The sequence below is a fragment of the Bison bison genome, unplaced genomic scaffold (assembly GCF_000754665.1).
Source record: "Bison bison bison isolate TAMUID 2011002044 unplaced genomic scaffold, Bison_UMD1.0 scf7180017864484, whole genome shotgun sequence".
NCBI lineage: Eukaryota > Metazoa > Chordata > Mammalia > Artiodactyla > Bovidae > Bison > Bison bison.
This window is the reverse complement of record NW_011495044.1, coordinates 3,423,646-3,431,392: the sequence shown is the minus strand read 5'-3', so window position 1 is coordinate 3,431,392 and position 7,747 is coordinate 3,423,646. Positions and strand designations below refer to the sequence as shown.

The 7,747-nt window shown below is 51.7% G+C and overlaps 1 protein-coding gene across 1 annotated transcript in view; it reads left to right on the top strand.

The window, feature by feature from the left end:
* FOXO6 (forkhead box O6) overlaps positions 1 to 7,747 on the top strand; it is a 64,512-nt gene that overhangs the window by 24,472 nt on the left and 32,293 nt on the right. The window lies entirely within an intron of this gene.

Below are 7,747 nucleotides of genomic sequence, written 5' to 3'. Positions count from 1 at the left end.
CTTCTCTCTCCTCTCTTTTTCCCTCTCACCTCCTTGGGACTTCCCATCCTTTCTTCCCTCTTCCCCTTCTGTTCTCCCATCCCTTTCTTGTTCTCCCCCACCTCTTCCTGTCCCTCTTCTCATTCCCCTCCTCTTTCACCACACTCACCTCTTCTCCAACCACCACTCCACCATTTGCGGAGGGAGGCGGGCTCACCAGATCCTCAGAATCGGTGGTTCCCAGATTAGGCAGAGCCTGATCCAGCCTTTGGACCCCGGTGTGATCTGCCTTCCACCTCAGCCCCCACCTCTTCAGGGCCACAGAAAGGTTGGGAGGAAGAAGAGCAGGCTGAGAGAGGCTGGGGGGTTTTGGAGGCTGTCAGGATAGCTCCCCATACTAAACGACATGGCTTTAGCCCCCTGTCTTTATTAACACCAGCCCCCCAAATGAACATTCAGTCTAAATAAAAATGGTATATTGGCTATGCAAATGCAGGTTCAGGTTAAGCTCCCGAGGCCTGCTTTTCCTTCCAAGTGCTCCATATAGAAATTATGGAGTCACCAGTATTTAGGCGGTGCCAAGGGAGGCTGACTTCAAGGAGGCACATGGGGCCTCATCGCAGAGCACCTGCAGAGCACAGGAGGCAGCAGAATGAGTATCATAGATGTGAGTGTGCACCCAGACACACACAAGGCTCTTAGAAGCGGACAGCAGAGATCCACATGTGTGTGTGCCCTTATGCCCACACATGCGTGTGTGCGTGCACACAAACACACAGTCACACACACAACCACACATCTATGCCTACAGATGGAGACTCATTCCTCCCCTGATCACCTGCAGTGGGGGCTGAAGCTCTTTTCCCATTCAGATACGTCTTCATTCATTCATTCATTCATTTGCTCCATCAACTTTGCTCTCACAGCCCCTTTGTGCCAACTCTGGTGCTGGGCACCGTGGTGGTGGAAATGAACAGGACTGAGGCACAGGGGGAGGGGACTGCAGCCTTGGACTCGGGGTTAGGAGCTCAGCAGGCAAGGGGTTAAGTCATTTGGCATCCAGAGCTGGAGCCATTAGGCCTCCTAATTATGAAATTATCGAGGTCCTCAGGTGACTGCTAATTTCACACACACTGTTCCTCTCACGGCTAATGAACGCCCGCAGAACCCACGCCTTGTCTTTCCTGCTGAACGGTGACCTGCAGTTAATGAGCTCAGGAAGGCAGACAGGCCGCCGGCTGGGTGGGTGGGGCGCCAGGCCTGGGGAGGGGGCTGCTTGGCCCTCCTGCCCCTCCTGGCTCCCTTGTTGGCTGCCAGCCCCCAGTGAGGCCTTCAGGGCCAAAGCCCAGCCCGCAGTTTCTGCAGGACAGGCGAGGCCAGGGGCTCAGGGGAGCAGGGAGGGTTACAGATCTGGGAAGGGCTTCAGGTCAGATGATCCTGGAATAAGCCCCGAGGGTGGGAGGAGAAATGAAATGCAAAGGGTGGCAGAAGACCATTTCTGCTTGGTTTTGGGGCCAAGTCCGAGACACTAATGAAGGGCTGGGGGTAACCACAGTTTAAGGGGTGGGACTTGGAGGTGGGGGCACAGTCAGACTGATGCTGGAGAGGGTGATGGCTCAGGGGGAAGGCAGTGTTAATGACAGAGGCAATGTTGACTGGCAAGGAAGCAGGGCTGCTGCTGCTACTGGTTGTGATTTTAAGTTTTCATGTTTTTAAAATTTTATTAAAAAGTAGCATAAAAAAATCACCCTGCAAAATATGACCTTTGGGTGGGTTTGAAGGCCCTATGACCTGCCGTGGGGAGGACTTTGCCCCGACCCCTGATTCGCCAGCCTGGTTGGTGCAGTGAAGGCTGCATGGTGAAGGAGGAGAGCAAGAGATGAGAATCCTGGCCTGCCTGCTGGGGGCTTCTGCTCTTTTCTGTCCCATGTCCTTGAACAAGCTTCTTCCCCTCTCTGTGCCTCAGTGTCTTGGTGAGAAGATAACACAGATCAGACACAACTACAGCTGGGTTTACAGAAGGGACATGGCTGGGCACCCTGGGGGTGGCAGTACTCAGCCTGAGTCCCCAGCAGGGATGCTCCCCCGAGGCAGGCACCCCAGGCTGGGACAGGTAAGGAAACCCCTTTGTTCTGAGTCGTGTGTTGGTGCATAGGGTGCACGGGTGTGTGCATTACTCCATCCTTCTGAAGCCGCCCCCTCTCCCTTGGAAATGAGGGACATCCCAGCTTCCCACAGCTCAGCTGTAGGCTGTCTTCTGACAGCAAGTTCCTGCTCTGCCACCGACTCCCACCTACTTCTGCACCTCAGTTTCCCACCTATTCAAAGGTAGGTAATAAAAGTGTGAAATCACTTTGGATGTGATGAAGATCTCAGAGGTTGTAGCTGTTACTGTGTGGTCTGGGGCTGGCCATTTCTCTCCCCAAGTGCCCAGGGTCTCTCCTGGGCAGTCAACTCCATGTTGAGGCCAGATGGGGTTGTGTGTGCCCAGCAATGAGAGAAGATCGGACTAGCCCTCTACGTGTATTATCTCATTTGATTCTCAGAACAGCAATATGAGACAGATACTTTTATCATCCCCATTTTACAGATAAGCAGATGTGACTAGAGAGGTTCAGTGGTCATCGCAAAGTCACACAGCTAGAAAGTGGCAGAGCCGGGTCTCGAACCCAAAGCCTGTGGGCCCTTGACTATTGTATTACACCTTTTCTTCACACAGCATATGCCCAAGTACATGCGTGCTATGTAGATCGCCCAACCAGAGATTCCCTCATCCCTGCACCCTGCCTGTGCATGGGCACACAGATGGACGTGTCTACCCTCCCCTGCACTTAGGCATGCAAACCCATACACCCATGGATACATGAACATGTACCTTGTTAGTCAACTTGCAAAAATTCGCAAGTACCGGCCTGCCTGCAAGCAGATATCCACACACAAACATGCAAAGCATACGAGTGCATGCATAAACACATACAAGCTCTATCACGTGGGTACACAAACACGCCCAGGGAAATGTACAGGCACACACTGCATACTCCCACACGCACAGATGGTAGTGTTCACCCATGCACGCGCACTGACACGCAAGCAGGAATATACACAAGAGATATTCTGAAGGAGTCTTTATACCCACGTGCACATATATGTGCAGACGTGTCCCCCACATACAGCATAAGGCACGCGGGCCCTCTCCTGTGTGCGCACAGGAGCAGGAGCACCCAGGCTGGGCACCTTGCTGCAGGGAGGTGAACCACCCTCTGTACCAAGGGTGTGATGGATGGACCCATGTCCTAAGTGACTATCAAAGTGTCGTGGTGTGTGAGGTGCAAACACCAATTAGTGGGGCCTTTGAAAGCATCAGCTTGTTAGAGAGGAAGCAGAAGAGGCAGGAATTGGCATAAAACATGGAGCTATTTAACTACTGTGGGGCGGGGGTATGTGTGCTGTGGAAAGGTCTTTGGGCACAGCTCCCCCCGCCACTCAGCACTTGTTAGTGGAGAAGGACCCTCACGAGGGGCCTTGGCAGGCGGCTTTGATGCTCCTTGAAAGCGGGGGGTGGGGGGCAGCCTCCTGCCAGTGCTGGGCTGGCACTGAGCGCGCGGGGGCCGCGCCAACTGGCGATCAATTTCATGCACATCGTAAACCTAAGTGCTTTCTGGAGAGTCAGGCAGATTGCACATAAAGTCCCCCTTCTGTCCCTAGCACACGGGTGGGCGGGTGAAGCAAAGGCTCACCCTAGTAGACAGACCCCTGCCAGGTTGCAGGAGACCTGGATACCCTGGTTCCCAGTAGGAGGTACCCTTGGGGACATGGGGAATTCTCTCAAGAGGACTGGCACTTCTGGGGGTAGCTGGAGATGTGGACATTGTGTGAACCCTGGATCTGCCAGACTCTGCTACCTAATGGCTGAATGACTCTGGGCATTCAAGTTCTCTGATGCTTGGTTTCTTCATCTGTGAAATGGGTTGATATAAGAACTGAATGAGTTCCTGTCTGTAGCATGATATGTCACAAGCTGAAGGACCTTTGAGAATGTGAGAGGTCACATTTGCATTTATTTTTATGCTCAAAGGATTCAGGCTTGGAATTTGTCCTGCCCAAACTCCTGTTTATGCCCATCTGCCACCCTTCAACATGTGTGGAGAATCTTCCCTTCTGTCCCTCCCATCAATGCCAGGCCAAAGGGGTGGCCCCTGAATATTTCAAATGCCCTGCCCTTTGGATGCCACGGTGCTTCTGGGGTCTGTACGGAGGCCAAGGTAGCAGGAGGTGGGGGTTACAGGAATGGAAGTGGTGAAGGGGGCTGAGTTCCTGCTCAGCTCTGTGCCTTGTGCCCTGGGCCCCAGAGAGCTGTGCACATGTCCTCTCAGACACCCTCATAAAATCAGTTTCTTTAGCATTTGCCCTCATCCTAACCCTGGAAGCTCAAATCCAGGCCAGGTCCTAGGTGGGGGAGGAATTGCACATTATCCTCATTTTAGGAGCCCAAACAGGAGAGGGATTGAGAGCAATTCTGAAACCAAAACGCCCGGATTCAAATCCTGTGGATGTGTGCTAAGTCACTTAGCAGTTGTGTCCAACTCTGTGACCCAGTGGATTGCAGCCCACCAAGCTCCTCTATCCATGGGATTCTCCAGGCAAGAATACTGGAGTGGGTTGCCATGCCCTCCTCCAGGGGATCTTCCCGACCCAGGGACTGAATCCACGTCTCATGTCTCCTGCACTGGCAGGCGTGTTCTTTACCTTGGAAGCCCCAGTTCAAATCCTAGCTTTGCTATTTATAAGCCATGTGATGTTGGGTTATTTATCTCTGACTCAATTTCCTCATCTGTAAGATGGGGGATGATGATGTTTATCTCATAGGGCTGCTGTGAGAAATGGATGAATAAATGTAAATGAAAGCCTTGGAGTAGTACCTGGCACATAGCAGCACGATGTGAAATTTTCCTGACATCATTATTTTTTATTAATACTATGAAATTACAAGCATTGTTCCTATTTCTCCCGTGCCTTTTTCAAGCCCCCTCCCCACCCCAACTCTTCCTCTTTATAACTATAAAATTAGTGTCAATGTTTATCAGTGATTTAAAGCAACACTGTAACTAGGAGGACAACAGGGTTTCTACAGTTCACAGCTCCAGGGAGTGACTTCCACATTATAATCTCTGCCAGTGCCCCTCCCCGCTGGGATTGTTCAGTTCCCAACCTGAGCAGCTGAATGTAGCTATCTTCTCTTCTCTCTGATAAATGGAGCCCTGCTGTCTTAGTCTGCTTGGGCTGCTGTAACAAAGTACCATAGACTGGGTGTCTCAAACAACAAACATTTATTTCTCCCACATCCGGAGGCTGGGAAGTCCAAGATCAAGGTGCTGACAAATTTGATTTTTGGTGCGAACACTTCCTGGCTTGCAATGGCTTCCTTAAGGTTTCCTTTTCTCACGAGGACACTAATACCATCACGGAGGGTTCCACGCTTATGACCTCATATAAGCCTAATTATCTCCCAAAGGCCCACCACCTTCAAACACCATAGTGGTGGGTCTCAACATATGAACTTGAGGAGGGGGGCGGTCAGGACACAAGCATTCAGTTCATAATACTTTTCCAGCTAGGAGATCTCATAGTCAGGTACTTATACTGAGTCTGACATGCAGCAGGCACTCAGAAGCTGAATGTGGATGTTTTAATACTTTAATTCTCACTACCACAGTGAGAGCAGAATGTTATCCTCAGACAAGAGATGGGAAAATAACACTCCAAAAGGCCTGTATTAGTCAGGATAGGAAAGGCTATGCTGCGGTAACCAACAACCCCTCAATCACAGTGGGCGAACACAACAAAAGTTTATTTCTTGCTTAAACAAAGTCTGCTGCAGGACCAGGCATCTGAGGGCTCTTGTCCTTCATGAGGGGACTCAGCTTTCCATGCTGCTTTGATCTTGAGGCTCCACCATCTCCAAAGAGGTTGGTTGCTGTGGCAGCTAGAAGATTGCACACTAGCTCTTGTATGCTTTGGCCGGGAAGTGGCCATTTCACCTTTATCTCTAGCTCATTGGCCAGAAGCAGTCACATGGCCCACTTACCAAGGAGCCTGGGAAATGTAGGAGACCATGTATATAGGAGAAAGAGCGGAGATGATCCTGTGTGTCCAGGCACCAGACAAGAAGGGTTCATGAGCTTAGGGTGGGAGAAGGTTCTGCCAGCTGGGGTGGAGGGAAGAGAACTTCCTTGCAGGGGGCTGGAGCTAGGCTTTTAAGAAGAGGGGCAAGATGGATTTGACATGGGTTAGGCAAAGAAGAGAAAGTGGGCATTCCATGTGGGGATAAAGAGTAGTAAACACTTGCAGGTGGAAAAGCATTAAGATGCCTCCAAGGGAACAATGAGAACATCTTGGCTTGAGCAGGTCTGCCTAGGGAGGATGGGGAAAGTGAGGGTGGACTTTCAAGGCTTTATAGAAGAGAAATATTTTGGAGGCAGACTCTGTCGTCTGTTATCACCCACTGTGTGGAAGTGGTGGGGGAAAGGAGCTCTGGTTTCACCTCCAGGTTTCTGATTTGGGAAACTGGGAGATGAAAGTGCCAGTCATCCAACTGGGGAACCCAAAAGGAGAAACAGGCTTGAAAGGTCAGGGTTTGGGCTGCTCTGGGTTTGGGAGGGCCATGGAACACGCAGGGAGGGGCCAGGAGGCAGTGAATAGTTGCGTCCTAAGCGCAGAAGAAAGAGCTGGGCTAGAGCAGAAGGCCAAAGGTGTAGACACAAGTATGACTGAAGCCTGGGTCGGGGGAGCAGGGCATGGGTTAAATTACTTAAGGAGCTGTACAGAGGGTGAATGGAGAAGAGGAGCTGGGATGGCTCTGGAGGGCAACTGTGAGGCCAGGGCAGAGGTGGGGTCCAGGAAGGGGCAGGCCAAAGGGGTGGAGGCAAAACCCAGAGGCATTGTGTGAATAAGGGAGAGTCAAGAAGAGAGAAGTCAATTGTTCAGATGCTGTCTGGGCATCCAAGTGAGGTGTGATCAAGGGGGCTGAGTGATGAGAAGGTTGCTGGTGACCTTCCTGAGGACTGTTTCTAGGGCCTGAGGGGTGGTCCCGAAGCTAGCTTGGAAGGGGGTCAGAAGCAAGAGTAGATTGCTCTCCCAGAAGTTTCCCTAGAGGGAGAGGAGAGAAAGGGGCTGTGGAGGAAGCAGTGGGGCCATCAAGGAGAGTATCTCTTTAAAAGGCATTTTATTATTATTATCGTTTTTAAAACAGGAGAGACTTGAATGTGTTGACAGCTAACATGAAGAAGCCAGTAGGGAGGGAGGTGTCAGAGATTCAGGGATCCCTGAGGGTCGGGGGCAGTGAGGAGGAAGTCAGGCTGGGGCAGGGAGTTCAGATTTACCTGGCAGGTCAGCCTCAGGTGGGGAAGGATCAGCCAGGGACAGGGATGGGGAATTACAGATGAGCAGCTGAGGCTAAAGGGTCCCAGGAGGCCAAGGACATGATGGGGGTGGGTGGGGGTGGTATAAGATACAGAAAAGGAGAGGTTGGGAATAAAGGAATGAGACTGAGGAAAGAAGTAGAGAGGGGGAAGAGACACAATAACAGCCAGAGAAAGAAAGACAGAAGGAGAGGAAGCAACACAGAGGAGGGAGGAGAAAAGGCCAAGCTGAGGCTCAGGAGAGGACCGCTGGCTTGGCGCCAGCAAGGGCGCGCCGGGCGGGGCTGGTGGAAAGAATGCATTCCCTTCTCAGGGGACCCTGAGCTAGCTCAGAGCTCAGACCCTCTACC